Consider the following 21,762-nt stretch of genomic DNA (forward strand, 5'->3'; position numbering starts at 1 on the left):
TTCAGCTAATTAAAATTCCTTTTACCTACATTTTCCTTTACAGCTTCAGGTGGTTATAAGAACCTTCATTTCATGTCCCAAACTATTATAATGTGTAAAACAGATGCTCTGTTCCACTCTGAAGTGGCAGCGTTTCAACGGTAGATCAAGTGATCCTCCTGCATAATATCTATTACTGGCTTGTGCCTTCTAAGATTGTAGTGAGAATTCTAATCGAATGTCTAAAAAGAACATGAAATTTTCAGATGGATAAGCCTTTGTGAAGTATAAAGTGCTGTTTTTATTTGATTTTACCCTCTTTCCATGCCATGTGTATGCGTGCATGTGTGTTTATGTGTGTGTATATATCAACAGATTAAATTAGGAGCTCTTTCTAAATGTCTGGCTGGTTGATTCACGCAGGAAAAACAGACAATACCAAACGTGTGAGTCGTTAGTTACTATATGAGCCCAATCTTATTCCCAGGGAAGTCGGTTTAAAGCAAGGCCTACATCCTTAATGTTTTCTACAGAAAAGCCTGAGACAGTAACCTTAGGAGAATGAAATGTGAAACCCCCGTGGCAATTTAAGTAGGGCCACAGTTGAAAAGCAGCAAGAACAGGTTCCCTTTGTACTTCTCTGAGCTACACTTGGCATCCCTTGGGGCAAATTGGGAGAGTTTCAGCCTTCAATGTCTACACAATCCCTCATTTTTCAGGAGCAGAGGCTTGTTACAGAAGAATGCTCTCTGTTCCTTGTAAGCCTAGAGTGGAAGGAGATCACTGATTAAAGCAGAGGCTTTTGATTAAATGATGAGGCTACTTTCAGTGATTAAACAAAAAAAGGTATTTTCGGGGCCACTTTCTGCAGAAGCTTGGGCTCAGGTAGACAGCTATTAAAGCACACGAAAAAGCAAGCAGGTCAATAGTCATTTTGGAGGTTGGGAAGGTGCACAGCATGGAAGGGGAAATAACAATTTCAGGATTATGCTAGCATTCATCTGTAATTGGATCTCTGTTTATTTTTGTTTCTTGAGATGCTGTCACAGGCATGTATTGTATTTACTCGAGACACAATGCTGTGTCACTCATCACAGATAAAAGGCTTCGGTGTCCTCAGATAATTACGGAAATTTTATTAGCTATGATGAAACAATGATAAAAGGTATCAGGGCTTTGATCTCATCTTTTGGAAGTCAGCCTATTATTTAGTCCGTATTTTCCATTTATTGGAACAATTTTTAAAGCGCTGGTAATCTTTTAAGAGAGTCAAACCACCTGTTTCCATGAAGCTTTTACCTACGTTCCCAATGCATTGGCTTCTGTAATCACAATACTCAGTATTACACAGACCCACTGTTGCAAAATGATTCATTGGCAGGCCAGGACTGAAATCTCATATTCCTTAATCTTTGTCCGCAGAGTCACAGTCTGTTTGTTCACCCAGGACAGGAACGCTCTGGTTTATATGGAACTCTGCTTTGGTTTGCGTGTGCAATCCCAGGTCTGTGGAACTCCGATAAAAACGTGGAAAAGGCTGTTCTGTTAACATTTGTTTCTACGTATTTCACAGAGTTGCTATGCTTGCATTTTTTTAGTGTTTACATGCTGCAGTCATGTAAAAAGCATAATGTTATGGGGAAAAGGACAGGGCTTGCTTCAAATTATCATTGAAAGAAATAAAAAAAAACCCAGAGAAATGGTAGGAGATCTTGATGAACATGTTTCTGCGGGAACTGGAAAAGAGACCAAGCCACAAAATTAAGAACTAGATCCAGATTCCATATCCTTCAGCCTCACCCCTAAGGGGATGAAAAATTCAGAACTGAAATACCACAAGTTTGGATTAAGTTTTTTATTTCAACCCATCTCTCCATAGTCTGGTTATACTGATAATCTCTTAATAAATGTCAGTATGAGCAAGACCTGTATCTGATTGTTGTACCTGAGCATAACCATAGCGTTTGCAATCGGACTACACATAAATGCAGTTTCTTCCTATTTTTTTCCATTATTTTAATGCATTGTTCGAAACTGGCAGTTCTGCTAAACATTACTGAGCTGCCTACAAAAACATTGCGAGATGTTTCCTGCTTTTAAATGAAATCTAAGAAAATCATAGAACTTGCTTCCACTCTGGCCCTTAAACGGATAAAAAATAAATTACTGGTTGCAAGAGACGGGCAAACATGTCAACTTCTGGACTGAAACTTAGAGGTTTTTTAGTATGAAAAACTAATTTGATTCCAAACCAAGCCAACCACAAGCTAATACCAGAAGCTGCATTTAACTAAATAATCCAACCCTTTATCCGCACTATTTGGATTTCCATAACAATTAATATTTATGTCAGAAACTTGTGATACTGCTTTTTATTTCTAAATGCCACAATGACATTGGGTGAGAGCAAGTTGTAACATATCTCTTTGGGGTACCACAGTATTTCCCCTTCCTGCGTATCAACATTTAAGATAAAACCGAAAAAATCTTCCCATGAATTGTAAGATTCACGTTAGTATTGTTATAATAATTAAATGAAAGCGGTTTTCGGTGGCAATATATCCTGCCTGTCTTGAGTTGGCAAGAAGTATATGGACTATATAAGAAAATGTGTTTATGCCAGAGGTATTCGTTCATGACACAACTCCGGTTACCTGTTGTGATTTAAGTAGTGTGATTACACCACGGAGAGATTTACACATTCTTGTCCTTCAGTATTATTGTAAGCAAAATTGTCTGCCACTGAGCACTTAGTATTCTGCTGGGTCACCTTTTAACTGAGCCTTTCAAAAGCTTTAGTAATTTAATTCATTAGGTAAAACTGTCCTAATTATCCTCAAATTTAAAATGTTCTCCTTCCTGTTTTCTCTCTCCTGGCAAAATTCCTCTGATAAAATAGAAGTGGTACATCAATTTAAACTATATGATGATGGGAAGGAGGAGCTACATTTGTTACCGTAAAGGCAGCCAAGATATAAAGGGTGAGATAAAAAGACGCAGAAGAATACATTACATCAACCTGAATCTGGCTTTCTGCCTTGTGTCTTTTTTCCTCACTCCTTTACCACATTGGTACCTGCTTGTCTCTCCTTATCTTTTTGAAGTCAGAAGTACTATATCATTGTTCTGCTGCCAGATCAGCTGTGGCGAAAGGTAGCTTTCTTTGTGTAAAGAGAAAGTAACAGTTGAACAGGCAAAATGACGTATTTTAGAGAAATAAATATTATAGAGAGTATTTTGATCAGAATTATATGGTGGTTGCTACACTAGTTCAGTTGCTTCAACCGTGCCTAGTCATTACAACTGGCCATACCTAGGCATTATAAGTGGCTTTCAATAATGATTAATTATTTCTAACTAAAATGAATCCTAGTTCATCACCTGAACATAGGTCAATTAGTTTATTGATTAGGACTAGGAATATTATAACCTTTGAGAAAAAGACTCATGCCTTACAATGTTTTTACTCTGTTCCAGTTTTGCAATGCATTTAAAAGGACCAAGGCATCATCTAGCAGATAAGAGTGATGCTTAGGTAAATTTAACCTGATTTGAGTTATACAGAACTACCTTGTCTTCGTTTGTCAATCTCAAAAGCAGGAATACAAAACTGGTCATTGCATCAGACCAGCGGCAATCGAATTCTGAAACAGATGAGGATGAAAATTATCTTCGGCCTTTTTCTATGGATTGTCTGTATTTTGGTAGGACTCCCACTGATACACAGAAACTTTGCCCTAGTAATGAAAAGTGATCAGGATTTGTAAAGGATTTTTTGGGTTTTAGTGATGTATCTTTTGGGTTTGTATTCTATTAGAATTGGCAGATGAGACAGTCAACGGAAGCGTGCCCTTTCACTTCTGTGTTCAGCAGACCCCTAAGGCAGAACATCAGAGATGTAGGCTATAGGCTCTGTGCAGCAAGAAGATACCATTTGGGTTTGACTGTGTGAAGCGTATCTAATTCCTAAGTTAACTCATGAGAACTATATAAATTTTAAGTACCTTGTGGTGCCAAAGATTGCCCTCTGGGGAAGGCTGGCTCCTGTCTGCTAAGGTAGCGTGCCACTGTTGACCTGAACGTCACCCGCCAGAAACCCGTCTCCTTTTCTGACTGTCAGTTCTGCACAAGCCCTTTCGGTGCCGCCAGTCCCTGCCTCCTCTCCCAAGCCAGGACCACCACAAGGAGGTATGGGTATGTCACGCAGGCAGCTTTGCTTCGGCTTGGCGGCAGCGGCCAGGGAAGTGGCTGTGGGAGGCAGTAAGGAAGAAGGGCTAGATGCAGTAAACTGGGTGTAGGCAGGAGGAGGCTGCTGGAGGAAGAACATGCTAGAGGCGCGAGCAGGGAGAGGGTCAGAGGAGACGGGCTTGCTTCTCTTAGCAGCGGCCAAGAGAGAAGAGTGAGATCCAGTTGGTGGGGCACAGGAAGGGAAATGGCTAAAGGTGTTCGGAGAGTTAAATCATCACAGCTGCCTTTTTCCATCCGTTTCTGTTTTGCCTCTTCTGAATTCCGACACCTACACAATACTCTGTCTTTTAAAAACAATGTTGGAGTTCCCAACATTGAACTCTGCAAACAAGTGTGTTCTCAATTAAGTGAAGAACTTCTGCCCTCCCTCACTTGATATGAGTGCTTGGCTCAGATGTGCTGGCCTCTAGAGGAATCACACGAGCACATTTTTCAGAAGGTTTCCCCCTCCCAAAATCCCATCGAATGGCTGTTTCTTATAAACCAATGGAGACAATTTCATGGCTTTTCCCTTTCATGGCCACCCACCTCCTCTTCCCAGCTAGCTTTGATATAAAAAGACAAATCCTTTCCCATTCACATCAAAAGCAGGAGGGTCGCTCTGTGTCACCTACCCTGGGATTTTGACTCAAGCTATTCGGAAAAAAAATAATGGAAAGAGCAGCTTGGTTTTAACTCAACCGCAGTGTGTGTCACCGAGAGTTTTCAGGGTCATTGACAGATCAGTTTCATAGACCAAACAGATAAATAGGCACAAGTTATTCTTTATTATTATTGTTTATAATTTGTTCATGCCATAAGTGTGCTGAGTGCACTACAGAGGATACCAGCCCTTCCTCAGGGAACACAGGGTCTAAGTTAGACATATGTTTTGTATATTTTCAATGTGTATTCAAGCACCTCCAGCGCTGGATAGGCACTTTTAAAAACAAATTTCAAGTAATAACAATAACATGCTGAGTGATAACAACAGGCATGGGGGTGAGAGGAGGACGAGGGTTACAAAAATAAAGATCATGTGAATTGTTTTCTTTATGTCACACATGAGGCTTGGGATTTCTCTGTTTTTCTTTTTCTTTGAATGCTTTTTTCATTCCTTTCTCTTTGGCAAGAAAAGATGACAGACTTCAGAGGCAGAGGAATTGCTGCTGGAGTAAAGGAGGAATGAGGCAGAGGAAAGGGGCTGTTCCTGCCAGTACCTGAGAAACCTCTGGCCTGTTAGGGAGAAGTATTGCTGCAGGCTAAGGGACTGACTTAAAGAAAGGCAAAGAAGAAAATCTGTCACAACTGAACAAAATTTCTACCATCTCTGGTGTATGAGGTTGTCCCTAGCACAAGGCTTAACACTGATTTTCTCAGGGTTAAGTCTTGAAAGACCTTTCTTAATTCTTATTCCAGCTGTCTCTAACAATAGTGGAAGTTTGTGAGAGCAAGAGAAAAACGGAGTGAAGTTCCCGGGACTCAGCACTTAGTGAAGTGAGATTTCTGTTTAGTTTAGTGCTCATTCTCATGTCAGCACATTTACCTGGTTCTACATGTACCTGGTGCCTTTCACTTAAACCACTCAGTGGACTCCTCAGTGCTTGGAGCAATCACTACGTACGGTGGACGTTTCTATAACACCTTTAGCCCCAAACACCTGCTTGAGCTTCCTGCTCTTCTGAATAGTTTGTTTGATTTTTGTCAGATCTACTTTTAAGCATCCTTTCTGGTGCATCATACCAGAACCATTGTGTAAGCTCCTGGTTGTTACTGTTTGCTCATGTATTGTTTATTGGAAACTTGCTGAAGGGAAACCGCAGTAGGCTTGCTGTTGCATTGGGGACCGCGGGTGACGTCTCAAGTATTACACAGCAAAGAGACTTCTAAACCAAATTCAGCAACGGACTTCATTTTGGTGCACTGCAAAGAAGTAGATTTCTGAGAGTGCTCCAGATTTGAAGCAGTGCTTCTGAAAACACAACTTGTAGTGCCTGAAAACTTACTGTTCAGGGAGAACCCGAGGATGTGTAGACTCTTTCGCCCTCTATTGCATACGGGGTCAAGAGGCTCTTAAGAACTGCCTACAAATTGGGGATCTTCTGAGGAGCGTGAATCTGTCATTGCCAGCTTCACACCACCCGTCTTCCTGCCGCTGGCAGAGGGGAAGGCCCAACAGGAGCACAAATTCGTGCTTGTGTTTACATTTGCCCTGGTTGCTGGACCAGCTCTTTGGCTGATACTACTGCCTGTCTGGGTTTAGAAGAACCAGAAGTTAGTTGGACGCGCGGTAGGAGTCACTGGCCCTTGTTTTGTCTCAAGAAGTGGGGTGTAAATTTACCACTTTCTTCGACCTTAAATGCAGAGCAATGAATAGTTTGTCTGAACTTAGGAATATGGCCTCCTCGGTGTTGTCAGTGCATCTCACCGCAGCCCTACAACAAGGCTTTCATTAGCACAAGTGCCTTTTCGCCTGTGTTTCACATCCTGCAAATCCCTTCTACTTCAACATATTTCTACCACTGCATTCCCAGTGCCAAGTTACGTGCCTGCCAGGAGATGTGGTCTATATGTGCTTTTGTTTCCAGTTAAGTCTTTTTCTTTCCTGGTAAGCATTTGAGAAATGCTGTGGTCTGTAGAGATAGAACAGATTTTTGCATTTTCTCCATTGTGTGAATAAGTTAGTTGTTAATAAAGCCAATTCCTTTATCAGATGCTGCTTGCAAAAATATTTGTTACACATGCTGGAACTAATTTTTCATCAGTTATTTACTTCATGTGGGGATTACAATGGGCTGTGTTTCATCTGATAACTTTTGCAGCTTATTAGATGTGAATTTACTAGCTGTGAACAGTTGAATAATATGAAAGTCACAGAAGAAACAAGCTGCACCATCCATAGTATAACGATCTTTCTAAATTAGCTCTGGCCAAAGTTCGTATTTCACGATCCACTAAATAGCTTTCTTATGGATCGTAAGATGAACATATACTGAGTGAGGCAACTGAGTTTATAATATCATCGGTATAAGGTGAACACTTTCTAACAGATCATGACATTATCAAAGTGCTATTTGAAATTAGCTCCATATGCTCTAGCAATGCTGTAAGATTTCACCCAGAATTTCATTTTCAAATGTTTTTCATTCAAGTTCACTGAGGGTAAATTGGAAACACTTGGGTATATCCCACTTATGGATCTGTTAAGACCCACTTAATTTTAACATGTGGACGTGTGGAGAGAGAGGAAGGAGAGGAGACTTGTAGGATGGGGTGAGCAGGAATAACTCTATCTACTGATGTCTTTCGAAAATCTGAACAGCGTGTATTTGCTAATGATTGCACGAATGCTGCTGTGCAACCCACACTCTCCAGTCCATGACTTTTTATGAAAGATGAGATTTTCCTAGCAAGATGGTGAGAGTCAGCCTCTCGACTCTGCCTGGTTGTAGCAGAGGGTTAAGCAAAGGAGCTCAGTCTCTGCTCTGCTGTGGCGATGGGAGCCAGTTGGCAGAGGCCACAGAAGAAGAGCCAATCTAGAAATGCAGTGGTTCTGTACTTTTGCTGGCAAGGCTCCTGGCTGGGTTTAAACCTGCCTCGCCAAGGCAGAGTTCTGCTCTGGATGGTTTGGGAGCAGCGGGGTGGGGAGTCACTCACTTTGCTTTATCAGGCTCTGCAAGACAAACGTGGTGATTTTTTTTTTTTTTCCCTGGTGATTGTTGGGTAATAAATGCATCAGAAATTCTAATTGGCTTTAAATTATTTCCTCTCTTTAAAAGAAAGTGTATGAGGGAACTGTAACTGTATGAGGGAACTGTATGTTGCAATGAGGGATTCATGTTTCTTACTTCACCGACTTGAGGAGCTGGGTAAGGGATCAAACTGCTTCAGCAGTCAGAGATGAGGATGTTTCTAGGAGCTTTGTTACACTTTACTTTTAGGCTTTTATTCCTAGTGAACATACTGCATCTGCTACTAGGAATGTATAAAAAAATGGGGTTTGGTAGCAGTACTAAATAGTCTTTTTGGCTATTTGTGTAAGATATTATAAAATACTTTAATTTGGATTGTGATAATTAATCCAAAATAACTGGTCGTTTGGAATAATGTCTGAAGGCAAAAAATGCAATTTTCTTTGTGCTAGTTCCGTTCTGCGTTTACATTTATCGATAATATTTAACTATGGGCAGAAACACTAACTATTATTTGCATTAAGTATCTTGGTACCGTACCCTTCTGGTCCTATTAAATATACTCAACTTTAGCAGTGCTGATAGTATTTTTGTAGGTTAAGCAAGTTCTCAAAAATTGTGGTTTTTATCACACTATTTCTAGCAGGTTTTCTGTGCTAGACAGGATATCTTCCTCCTAAGGGGAAAATGTAGAAGAGAGCTAGCTGTTGTAGGGAAGCACCAGGAAATGGTATGCAACAGCTATCGCAGTTCCAACAACACATCAACTGGCAGAAACAAGAATGTCAGGGGAGTTGATTGCATAGCTTATCCATGTCTAGAAGGATATGGTTTTCATTTTGAAAATGCTATTCATCTAAAATCTCAAATTCTTATACCCACAGCATGAGTGTTTCTGAGCTTTGCATCAGAGCCTGGAGTGAAGAAACACACGTGCGCACCTTTACATCTGGTGCTTTTATGAATCGTTTTGAGGAACTGTTACTAAGCAGCAGCAGCTATATCGGGGCTCCATTTTATAAAGAGGAAGGGCTGTGTTACTCATTTTGTTTCCAAAAAATTCATTTGTTTTGCATTCCCAGAAGGTACTTTTATTCTCCCAGAAAGGTCAAGCAGAAACATTGATGTAAGTCCTGTTTATGGCAATTTTGTTAGATTTCCAGCAATTGCAATGGAACATATTTATAACAAGTATGTTTCTCTCTAGGGTGATACCATTAGTCAAAATATGCTTTCTCATATTTCCACTACATAAACACAAATATCTTTTAAGATTCAAACTTACTGGTCTTAAGGATTCCCACAGCCACATCTCATTAGTGGTTCAGAAGGCTGCGCTAGCCATGGTTTCAATTTGGGATGAAAAGGTTTTGTTAGGAGAAAGAACTTCAGCGAAACTAGAAGGTTGAAAAACAGGATAATATTCCATGTGTGGGCTGTTGTCCTGAGCAAAACAGCAACCATGAGAAGTCCGATACTTTAAACATACAACTGTGGATTCAACGTGCTAAGGATCCAGGCAGGTCTGCGTTTGGTGCCCATGTCTCAGCTGTGATATTGTGCCATTTCCACAGTAGCAAGCATCTCTCAAACTTAATTACGCTCAATACGCTAATAATACATCTGTCATCCCCGATGCAGTGTAGCCACTGACTCTGTATACGGTTCTCTACACGTATTCCAAAATATGTTGGTATCCTAGCAGAAACCGTAAAGAAGCAAACTGTCCACTGATACAAACGTCAGGAACAGACTTGACAAATAGAACTGCATTACTGGGAAAACAGCAGACCAGAAGTTGTGAGTAACATAGCCATGGTGATAAATGAGTTACATATCCCCACTTTCATTTCATTTCTTCATTCACAAGACTTCTGCTGAAATAACGTGACAGTGTTAATCTAGAGAGTGTCCCAATAAAGAGGCAAATACCAATCGAGTTGAAATGACATTTTAGATCTCAACATAGTAATGAACTGGCTATGAACTAATCATTGAAAGAAAAGCAACAGGCTCCCAGCCTCATGTGAAGTCTTAGGAGGATATGTCTACAGTGTGTTTCAGCTGTCTTCTTCCACATACATCTCAGTGTGAAGCGAGCTTGGTACAGACACAAAAACTGGTTTTATAAGAATTTTAGAAATAGGATACCTTGAACGCGACATTTAAATGAAAGTCTCACTGATATACATGGAACAAAAGTGAATAAAACTTGGAAGTACAAAAATTTGTTTTCTTCCTCCTGCTACAGTTGAAACGCAGCTGTTTGAAATGCAGACCCCCCCTTCTTGGGGTCTATCCGCAAATTCATTAACTATTTTTTGGCAGCAATATCGCTAGCTGATCTACATGTCCTAGGACCTAAGTGAGTTGAAACAGAATTTCAGGACGAAGTTCCAAGGAATAGCATTAAGGGCGTTGTTATGTATCACTATGTTAAAAACACTAACTACAATTTCGCAGGAAAAACACTGGCAAAATACTACCTACTTCAGTCTGCCAATATTTATGAGTACTCTTGGGGCTCATCGGCATTACAAGAGACGAGTGCATCTAGTGGTTATATTATGTTCCGAAAATTTTGGGCCAAAACTTGTTTTTCACACAGCATTTCAAGAAAAGTATTTTGTTTTTCCCACAGATTATAATGGACAATTGACAATAAATTGCATTTTTCTCAGGGTCATCAGCTATAATTCACAACACCCATTACATCCTTAGCAGTCAGAATCTAGACTAGCTGAAGCTTGTATAAGGCAAGAGAAAATGGACATGGACTGTCAAAGGCAGGTTTAACCAGCAGCAGTCACGACGCTTTTTTTTTTTCCTTTGGTACATTGAAGACTAAAAGCGACAATTGCAGGTATTTTAAAGCGTCCTAGTTTTCCATGAAATAGATTTATTGGAGATTCATAACAATGGGAACAGAACATTCATCACTGATGGACTCAGTTGTATCCCAGTGAATAGAATTTGCTGTTACTCAGGGCTGAAGCGAAGATAGATTACATGCCAGGTTAGAAGAGAGAAATAGTCTCTGCTAGGAATAGAGAACAATTTGAATTACACAATACCCACCAAATCTTCTTTTCTATCTGATTAATGGAATATCAACAGGGAAAAAAATGGACGGAGAAACAGAGGTGAAGAATTAAATCATGATTTTGGAAATTAATTTCAGTGCGACCAGACTTTCACCAACATTTTGGCAGTTGAAAATAAGTTTAGGAATAAAGCCATGTGGATAACATGGTCTCTTCTTCCGATTGCTTTAATTAACATCTAATCAGTTAAGACTTCTCTACACCCCCAGCTTCTCTACCCCAGAGTCTCTATCAGATAATGAAAGCAAAGGAAATGTACGCTGGAATTGAAGGCAAAATAATAATGAAGAAAATGGACATTATCTCTAAAAGATAGTAAAATTAACAATTGTATCCATTAGAATGCTATGTAGAGAGCAATGCAGTGAACTGAAGGAGTCTGTTAAGGACAGCTGAGAGGACACATCTCTAGATGATTGCCACCAGAAAAGGATTCCCTGCATGTATCACAATTATGCTGGAGTCTGTCTGTCACTGCTGAGGTGGTTGAACACTGCGAAAAGAAAAACAGTAGGGAAGAGCTCATGATTGACTTTTGAAAAGAGATTAAAGGATTAAATAATTATAACTTGGATAAATGACAATTAAGGGTGAGAAAACCTTCTAAAAGTAATTGAAGTTGAGCTCTGGAGAGGGAGTAGAACTAGTCAGTATTTTCTAAGGGGCCACAGGTAGGAAACTGAGAAAAAGAACCCGAGGGTAAAAACTGAAATTTGGTCTGGTCGTTCTAGTTAAGGTGGTACAAGCTTCATCACTGAGTCCTTTATATTTCAATGTTATGTATTTTTTATGCTGTAGAGGATGATCTGTTACTGTCAGACGTACAAACTAAATCCAAGATACTTAATAGATGTTTACTGTCTTCTGTGTGTGCAATGCTTTCTGTGTGTATGCAGCTCAGGCTAACAGAGGAAAAAGATCGTGGAAGTAAACGTTCATCAGCTATAACGTGCTTCTTTTTAGGAATATATCTGATAGATACATTAGTAGATTCTTCTGGGGTTTTCCATACGTTTTCTGAGTCAAGAGTTATATATTACTTATATATGAAAGCACCAAAAAATCGTCCACAGGACCAACTAAACTTTTGTATATCTTGGATTTGTAGCTTTAGAAAGGCAAATATTTTAATAGATCTTTTTTCCAAAAAATAAACAATTCCAGTATCCTAGCAACAGTTACATAGCTGATTACAAATATCAGACTTCCCAGGGTATTATGGAATTCATTCTAGCAATCCAATTTAATTCATTCTGTCTTCAAACTAATTACCAGACTGACACAGGTTCTGAAGTTTGGAAGAAACATCAGATGTAAATGAGACTGCAGCATCCTCCAGGAGATGGGTACGCATCAGTGGAGAACAGAGTAAGAAGATACATCAAGTCAGAAATTATGGCACTGATTTAGAAAAATACCTAAAAAAGCAGCTCATTTTTCTTACAAAGCCTCTCTTGGCAGTTTGTGGAGGAGGTAGCAGTATGCTTGAGAGACTTCTACAGCACTGGTATTTATCATGTATTTGAACGCAGTGGAAGATTTGAGGCAGTTAGCTAAAGAAGTATGTACACTGCTGCTCAAGAGGACTCTCTGTCTTAAGAAGCGCAAAGCCTGATAAATCTTTCCAGCTCAGAAGGTTCAGTTTGTGTCGTACGTTCAGAGGTTGAGTACCAGTGTGCTGCTGGGGTCACACCAGATCTCTTCCGTGGGATACGTAGGGGTTTTATGAGTATGAAACCACTTAAAAGAAAAAAAAAGCAAACCTCCAGTACGATAGACAAAATTACATAACTAGAAAAAGACAGTTGCTTTTTCCACGTGAGTGGTTCTGTAAGCAAGAGAATGTTGACTTGAATGTTGAAAACGCCTCCCTCTCAGTTCGTTAGAGACCGCTCTAATGAACAGTCATTAATCCAAATCAGCGTGTATTCTGTGCCAGTGATCGTTAATGGGTGCGCATCAGAAAGACCGTCATGTTGGATTTCGGGTATCTTGATCCTGTGCAGGTGACAGGCTCTTCTTCAAGTACTGGCTGGTAAATATAGTGCTCTTGATGATCTGCCACTGGACTAAGCTTTCATGAAGAGAGCACAGGAACTCCTGACTGAAATAAATTCATGTTCCATTGGTTTGCAAAGGAAAATACTGCAAGGACCATGAATGGTGTTTTCAAGTCTATACCTTCAGTAGGAACTAAAAGCGCAGTTGTGCTGTTCTCCCTATTTCCTTGAGATTTGTCCTCTTTAAGTGCCTCGGGGATGAAACCAGTAATTTGAAATTTGCATCCATATTATCTATTGCCTTCCCCATCCATATGCTCCGTCTCCAAGCGCCCAGGGCAAAGATGCCATTATACTCAGTCACTAACAAACCAGGTGCAGTCAAGAGATCTAACAGAATGTTAATAAAAGGTCTGATGAAGAACAAAAAATAAACAAACCTGCTATTGTGCCTGTAAGAATTGCTGCTACCAGGAAATTAAAAAATTACGCGCGGCATATGCTACCTGCCTACACTCAGCACTGCTGTTCAGCTCTGAAATCATTTCCACCAGGTACAAAGAAAATCAAGTAAATTGATTTGCAAAAAATCAATTTGCAAAATCTGGTGAGATTACAAAAATGTCATTCTCTTCCGTGCACCTCTGAGACCACGTACTTATTTTTATGGTTTAAAACAAAACTCTAAAGAATCACACAATTGTGTACATCTCATTCTTGAAAGATGGCATAGACTTAAATTAAAAAAAAAAAGTTTTGCTGAAGCTTCACCGTGGTCAGAGGATCAAAGCTCCACAATGTGTTGTTTTAAAAGATAAAAGAAATAATGGAATTGGCTAGAAGTGTGTTTATCTGGTTTCAAAGTTCAGTAGTGTGAGGGAAAAAAGATATTGGAGAGTAACTGAGAGAGACATAGGTTTAAAAAAAAAGTAATCACGGAATACAGCTATTTTAGAAACCAGAAACTGTGCGGCCTGCTACAGTACTCACATAAGCGTAAGAACTGGATCCGCGTAAGAACCGGGGATCAAGAAGACCATACTTCTGTCAGAGATCTGCTCTGTCAGACATTGTTCCCGCTTCTGCCTGCATGTCAGGGGACAGAACTGGGCTGGGGCGCCTAGGGCTGCCAGCCAGGATCACGTGGGCCGATCCTTTAGAAGAGGCCACGGGATGCTCTTCTGAAACCTTCTGAGCATATTCACTGTTTGCAGCAGGGCTCCGGGTTGGTGGAGCCTTTTGGCTTGGGAAATGCTTCTGTTTTGTTTGAGAGAACTGCACCAACACTTAGCTGATTTAAACCACTGAAAAGCAGCCTTTTCTCTTATTTGTATTCCCCTCGTGAAATTTTCTGTGCTGCAACTATTACGTGCGTGCACGTTTTGAAGACGGAGGTTTGTGTAGCCCCAAAGAAGCAGCAGCACACGCTGCAGGTGGGATTGCTTTAACCACAGCAGCAACAGGTTCTTAGCCAGGGTTTGTCCCCCGCATCCCACCCCCTCTTTTGAGGGTGCCATGTGGGACAAGGACTCCACTTGCTGAAAAGATACAGAGATTTAAGACATCGCAGAAGCGTCTCCCTGGATGTAGCATGTTTCTCTCTCTCTCTGCTCTTCTCTAAGGGCGCTGTATGAGGAGGAAGGCCCCCCTCTGCTTTGCAGAGGCAAGAGAAAAAGGCCCATCCGTTAGGTCAGCAGACTTAGTTACTGCCAACTAACGTAGTTAGTCCAGCGTCAAATAGCAAATGTCTGTGACAAAAGTTTAGGATTCACTTGATAATCGCAGGAGAGGAAGAGGGGTGGGGAAGACAGGTTTGCTGTAGGTACACAGAATGAAATTTGTTTTAACATTTTGCCTTTAAAAGATATGGAAAGATATAGATCAACTGTCTAATTAAAAGGATGTTATTTAGGGTGCAAGAGAAAGAGCTCAGAAAATAGAAAATGTCACATTTATGGTATTTCATGCGGCTTTTTACCTAAATCTGTACTGTCGGTGCATTTGATCAGATTTCCAGTCTCTCTGGAGTATATGAAGACAATAGTTGTGGGGAAATACTTCGAACAATATTTGGGCAAGGCTATAAATGTGACAAAACAAGATTCTGATTTTTCATCCCCAGCGATTTACCCGTCTGTAGTTACCAGCGCGGAGACTCGCAGGGGTCAGTCCCCTGTCCCTGCGGAGAAGGAGCAGCTCTTCAGCTGGAGGGACTTGACTGCAGATTGGTATTGTGTGGACTCCAGCACCCTCTCATGGTGCAAGCGCCTGCTCACCAAATGTTCCCAGGCGCTTACAAACGCACGCCTGCATTTGCAATAACGAGACAAACTTTGCTGCAAATGGCCACTTTTTCACTTGGTGGCAATTAAAAGTTTTGTCATATTTTAAACAGCTTTACTTGCAGTCTGTGCTGACAGACCTTGCTACACACTCCACGTAGCCTGCCCGTATTTCCACATGGAGTTATGATAAAATTGTGAAGTGGGGGATGGGGCGACTGAGAAACCTGAGAGAGCGGGAGGCGGGTGATGACTAAGAGCAAGGACGCCATGCGTGCGGCTGACAGTCAAAGGTGAGGCAGGTGCTACTGTATAGGACACAGAAAGCCGGGAAAGGTCAGTCCGCTTTGGTTTCAGTATTAGTGGTAGGATAATTGTCTAAATCTAACTTTCGTCCCAGAGCCACAGAGAGAGATCTTAGAACAGGTATGTACAAACACAGCTCTACCCACTTCGTTAGAGCTCTGCTGATTTACACCAAGTGAGTATGTTCTAGCGGTTTCCTTAATTTACTTTATCCGCTGCGAGATCGTATCATGATGTTGTATACAGATTATGTGGATAAATGTATGACAGGACCACTGTATGTGCGCACAAACTCATGTAAAATGCAGGAGTCCCAGTACAGAGCCGCAAAGTCCTGCCGAAAGTAACCAAAAAGGATTTCCTGGGGTTTCTGGGAAGGCGTTAATGTGTAAATGTGGCAGCTTATCACACGTACTGGAGCGTTCTTACTGAATATAACAAAAATACAGCTTGCTCATAGGTTAGTACCAGTCAATCCTCATTACGCTTTCACCATCTCCTAGTACTTAGCTGGAAACATGGGGAAGAGAAGGGAAAGCTTTTATAAAATATGGCTCTCTCTGAGAAGTCACCAGTAAAAATAATAGCCTCTCTTGTGAAGCCTGAAGATGATCAGTTGCATCCACTTTTTTTTTTTAAAGTATTCCCTAATCCTCATTCTTTGGCCCGTTAGTCCTTTGAATTTTCTGATAACGACAGCAATCAAACAAAACTGCTGAATTCTGGCCTGTTTGAAACTAACCGTGAAGGCTACTGAAAAACTCCAGCTACAGCAAAAACTGCCGCTGCCGTTGAAAGCTCTGTAAGCTGCCCTTCACGCTGCACTAACTCCACACAACAATCTGGACGACAGCCAAGATATTAATCAGTAGTTACGGAGCTCTGCATGGCCAATCTCTGGACCAGCTCTCTTTTTTTCCTCTGCAATCAGCTGTTTAATTTCCATTTTTCTGAAAAAGCTTGGTCTAACTCCTCTGCACGAGCTGGGCTGCAGCATTTTTGATACAAAGCCCAAATCTGATGCGATTAGATTTAGCATGTGTGGTAAGATTTATCTACTTACCTACAAGTACGGTATGTGATCGTCCAAGATACGATCAAGGTAGGGAGGGTCGCTGTGTTTTCCTGCAGTAAATGACAGAACGGGCCAGCCTTTAGGCCCACAAGCCTCTTCAGATCAGCAGGGAGGTCAGAAGCCAGGGCGCTCGGCTGCCAGGCGGGGTTGGTTTTGGTTCCCTTTTTAGGTCGTGGATTATCACATCTTCTTGGATATCTCTGTCACTGACAAGCAAAACCACGTGTAACCTACCCAGATACAAATACCTGACAATAAAAAAAAGGCTACACCTTTATTTTACACGCACTAGGTTAAAAGTAGTTTGGAAAGTTAGATCTTGACGAGGTTTGGCTCATTACTGTTTACGACTGCTTTTGTAGCTCTCTCTCCACATACCTTCAGGGCTTGCATATACTACAAGCTTAAGCAAGATTTTGAAATGAACAGTGGGGAAAGTAACTTGCGCAACTTTGATTTTCTGGATTAGAATATCATTTTGAAAGGCATACTGTAGTCTGTGCACAGTTTCACATTCCACACTGGAAATATAAACTGCATTTTCCAGTTGTGTTTTTTTACAGGACAATACAATTAAGCATTTTCTCCCACGTGTAATTTTTTAAGAGCTTTTTCTCATACGAAAGACAGCATTTTGGTGAAATTGGTACATGTGGTCCTTTGGGTTTTTCTGCAACAGGTAAATTGTAAAAACTGGCATTTGTTTCCTGAGTTTATATTGCTTCCTGATGTATTTTAGCTTTTTTTTTTTTTGGACCAGTGCCAAAGCCAGTGCCATCTTAGCTGGTGTCGGTCTTACTCTGGTCTTCAGTCTACAGCTCTTTGTAATGATGTGTTTCCTGATGCCCAGAGTCTCTATGGCACTGGTGAGTCACCACCACCTTCCTTTCTTTGAGCACCCAAAAAGTGATGTTTTTTGAGAAAAAGCCGATGATGATGAGCCTTATTTAAATCACCCTAAAGCTGACAGTACTTGATTTTCTCATCTGCCTTCCTTTGTGCTGCAGTCTTTGACAGTAGTTTTAAACAGTCTAGTTACACACGGGGATGAAATCACAGCTTTCTGAACTCTGCAGAAGTTTGCTTCTTTGTTTAAAGAGTTGTGTGTGATGTGTATTAGCAGGAAACTGCTCATGGTCAGAATGAAACTTAAAGATACAGATATTATTTAGGATAATCCCGTGTCTTCCTAAACCACTCTCTTAAGTCGGGCTACTTGCAAGTGTTGCAGTTGCTGTGGAGCCCAGTGAGGCTGCACATCCAGAGGGGACTTTCTTTGCGTTGTAAAATTGGCTGAAGCTCAGCTTTAGATTGAACATTTCTCTTGAATGACATCTGTAGTGTTGATTTCTGAAAAGGGCACAAGGTACCTTATGCCAGTTATATCTAACTCCAGCTGGCAATTTCAAATGGGGAGCTACCATTTGAACCACAAGTGCAAAAAATACATTATAAGAATCACAAGATTTCAAGGTCGCATGATTATTTTTGTTTTAAAGAACTGTATTTGGGAATCTCTTACCTCAGATGAGCTCATGTTTATATGACTAAGTCTCCCCTGGAAGCCCATGAAACAAAAGAATTTTGAAGATAATCCATGTGGCTGTTAGAACACACAGAAAAACTGGCTGTTGAACAAAAAAAAATAGTCTTAACTCTATTTACAGAGGCATTATCTGAAAACGTCTCTTCACTTTTACAGCGTTCCGTTGCTGTCTGTTGGAGAGGTTGCCTTCCTGCTTTATATACACACACGCAGGAAAAATCTATCATGAATGTGCTGTGCCTCCCATCTATATGATTAGCAGTTTTGAGATTTTAGGAGAGGAGATTCTGTGAGTTGCTTCAGGTAGCAATCTAGCTCACAAGAATGATTTTTAAATCTTACTGTTTGTAAAATGTAGTGCTGGCAAAAATGTTGGCTTCTCAGCTCTGCGCAGCGTGGGGAAGGAGGAGAAAGCAAGCGGGCATTCGCATCTTCCTCTTCCAAATCCTCAAAACATCGAGTGCACGTGTCCTGAATCCCCTCCCTGAATGCCCTGGAAGGGGGCATTTCTCTTTCCATCGACTATATATATATATAAAAAGCCCATAGACTGTGGATTTCACAATCTAAGTCAGATGTCAGAGATTTTGTGGATTAGGGTTACATGTAGCTCAGGCCAACGTACATTATGGCATCTGCAAGGCACTTTTGCTACAGCAGGGACTATCCAAAAGCTTGGTTAAGCTGGACCACACACAGAAAATTAAAACAAGTGCCAAAAAGTTCAGGTTTTGTATTAAAGAAGGAGTTTAGTAGCCTGAAGAAGAGGAGCATAGTGACCATACAGACTGTGAGCAGGGTAGAGAAGAGGTTAAGAGAGCTGTCACCTCATTACTGAACAAATTTTTTGAGAAAATCAGAGGTTGTAGATCATCTCCGTCTTAAAATATTGAAAGAACTAAATACGGAATTATGAGTGTGGTCTAAGGATTTGTAGATGATGTCTAAATTTCTAGGTGATGTCTAAATTCAGGGATTTGGGCAGGAGAATGGCACTCTCCATCATTTATCAGCAGTCCTGGTTAACGGGGGAGGTCCCAGACGACTGGAGGCTGGCCAATGTGACGCCCATCTACAAGAAGGGCTGGAAGGAGGATCCGGGGAACTACAGGCCTGTCAGCCTGACCTCGGTGCTGGGGAAGGTTATGGAGCAGTTCATCTTGAGGGTGCTCACAAGGCATGAGCGGGACAAACAGGGGATCAGGCCCAGCCAACACTGGTTCATGAGAGGCAGGTCCTGCTTGACCAACCTGATCTCCTTCTATGACCAGGTGACCCGCCTAGCGGATGAGGGAAAGGCTGTGGATGTGGTCTACCTGGACTTCAGTAAGGCCTTTGACACCGTCTCCCACAGCATTCTCCTGGAGAAGCTGGCGGCTCACGGCTTAGACAGGTGTACTCTGCGCTGGGTCAAAAACTGGCTGGACGGCCGGGCCCAGAGAGTTGTGGTAAATGGAGTTCAATCCAGTTGGCGGCCGGTCACGAGCGGTGTTCCCCAGGGCTCAGTATTGGGGCCAGTTCTGTTTAATATCTTTATCAATGATCTGGATGAGGGGATCGAGTGCACCCTCAGTAAGTTTGCAGACGACACCAAGTTGGGCGGCAGTGTTGATCTGCTCGAGGGTAGGAAGGCTCTGCAGAGGGACCTGGACAGGCTGGATCGATGGGCCCAGGCCAACTGTATGAGCTTCAACAAGGCCAAGTGCCGGGTCCTGCACTTTGGCCACAACAACCCCATGCAGCGCTACAGGCTTGGGGAAGAGTGGCTGGAAAGCTGCCTGGCGGAAAAGGACCTGGGGGTGTTGGTCGACAGCCGGCTGAACATGAGCCGGCAGTGTGCCCAGGCGGCTAAGAAGGCCAACGGCATCCTGGCCTGTATCAGAAATAGTGTGGCCAGCAGGAGCAGGGAAGTGATAGTGCCCCTGTACTCAGCACTGGTGCGGCCGCACCTCGAATACTGTGTTCAGTTTTGGGCCCCTCACTACAAGAAGGACGTCGAGGTGTTGGAGCGTGTCCAGAGAAGGGCAACGAGGCTGGTGAGGGGTCTGGAGAACAAGTCTTCTGAGGAGCGGCTGAGGGAACTGGGGTTGTTTAGCCTGGAGAAGAGGAGGCTGCAGGGAGACCTCATCGCTCTCTACAACTACCTGAAAGGAGGCTGTAGCGAGGGGGGTGTTGGTCTCTTCTCCCAAGTAACTAGTGACAGGATGAGAGGAAACGGCCTCAAGTTGTGCCAGGGGAGGTTTAGATTGGACGTGAGGAAAAATTTCTTTACTGAAAGAGTGGTTAAACCTTGGAACAGGCTGCCCGGGGAAGTGGTGGAGTCACCATCCCTGGAGGTATTTAAAAGACGTGTAGATGAGGCGCTTAGGGACATGGTTTAGTGGGCATGGTGTTGTTGGGTTGACGGTTGGACTCGATGATCTTAGAGGTCTTTTCCAACCTTAATGATTCTATGATTGTATGAAATGTGGTACCTATACTCAAAAAGAGAGAGAAGTTGCCGGAGGCAGTACAGCCTGCAAGTTTGATACCAGCAAAGACAGTTTTAGAACAAATTCTGAGGAAGAAACCTGGTGAACAAAGAGATGACTGGAAAGTGTGGTAGATTACACTAGGGTTTTATCAGAAATACATTCTGTTAGATAAATCGCTCTCTTGATGAGAAAACTCATTTCCTTAACAGAGGCAATATAGCAGATTTAATTAACCGAAGCCTCAGCTCAAAACACATTACTGAATGTGGAAATGAGGGGGATTCCTAGAGGAATTCAAAGGGGGTTGTGGAGCAGGCTGGGGGAGTGGGGTGGTCTTTTTTTTTTTCTTCTTCTTTTTTTTACATTAAATGCCGTGTTATTAGATTGTTGGGAGGGGGTGCTCGTTTTGTTCCACCGGTTGTCTTGAATCTGATCTTCCCTTGTGTATTCACTAGTAACCGAGGTTTGCGCTTAGGAAGTTTGAGAGCAGTACAAAGCTGGTGGTGTCAGTGCAGAGGACAGGACCGTCCTATGAGAAAAACAAGATAAGCTTAATAGAACAACGTACAAAATTGTATGGTTACCGATAAAAAGAGCTTTTAGGATAAAGATTCATCAGTCAGAGAGAACGCAGAGGAAAGACACGCGAGTACGTTAGACATGTGAACTGCCACAGGGGTGCCACCGTGGAAGGAAAGGCTCATGTGGGCTCTCCGTGGGGTATTTCCAGCAGAGACAAGGGCAGCCGAGTACCGGCGTGCCAGGGACGGGACAAGGGCAGCCGAGTACCGGTGTGCCAGGGACAGGCATCGGAGTCTGAACGCCCCAGAGGAACTTAAATTAGGGCGAGTGGTGAGGTATCGTGGCCTGTGCCGGCTTGTGCCTCCGTAACCGGGCGTTCTAGGGGCGTCTTAAATCTATTTCGCGTAGACGGATCCGTCTCAGAAAAGCAGCTTGTTCCGCTTGATCGAACGGTGGTGGGGAGGGGACAAGGCGACTTCGTGATCGCCTCCTGGCAGCGGCTGTGGTAGGGCCGTGGCGGTGCCACACCCCGCGGCTACGCGTGGGTCGTCAACA

At 42.2% G+C, this 21,762-nt stretch overlaps 1 protein-coding gene across 1 annotated transcript in view; it reads left to right on the plus strand.

The window, feature by feature from the left end:
* LOC103920227 (palmitoyltransferase ZDHHC15-like) overlaps nucleotides 1-21,762 on the plus strand; it is a 137,982-nt gene that overhangs the window by 108,018 nt on the left and 8,202 nt on the right. The window lies entirely within an intron of this gene.

Source organism: Pygoscelis adeliae, unplaced genomic scaffold, assembly GCF_000699105.1.
Source record: "Pygoscelis adeliae isolate BGI_AS28 unplaced genomic scaffold, ASM69910v1 Scaffold14, whole genome shotgun sequence".
In the NCBI taxonomy this organism is placed as follows: domain Eukaryota; kingdom Metazoa; phylum Chordata; class Aves; order Sphenisciformes; family Spheniscidae; genus Pygoscelis; species Pygoscelis adeliae.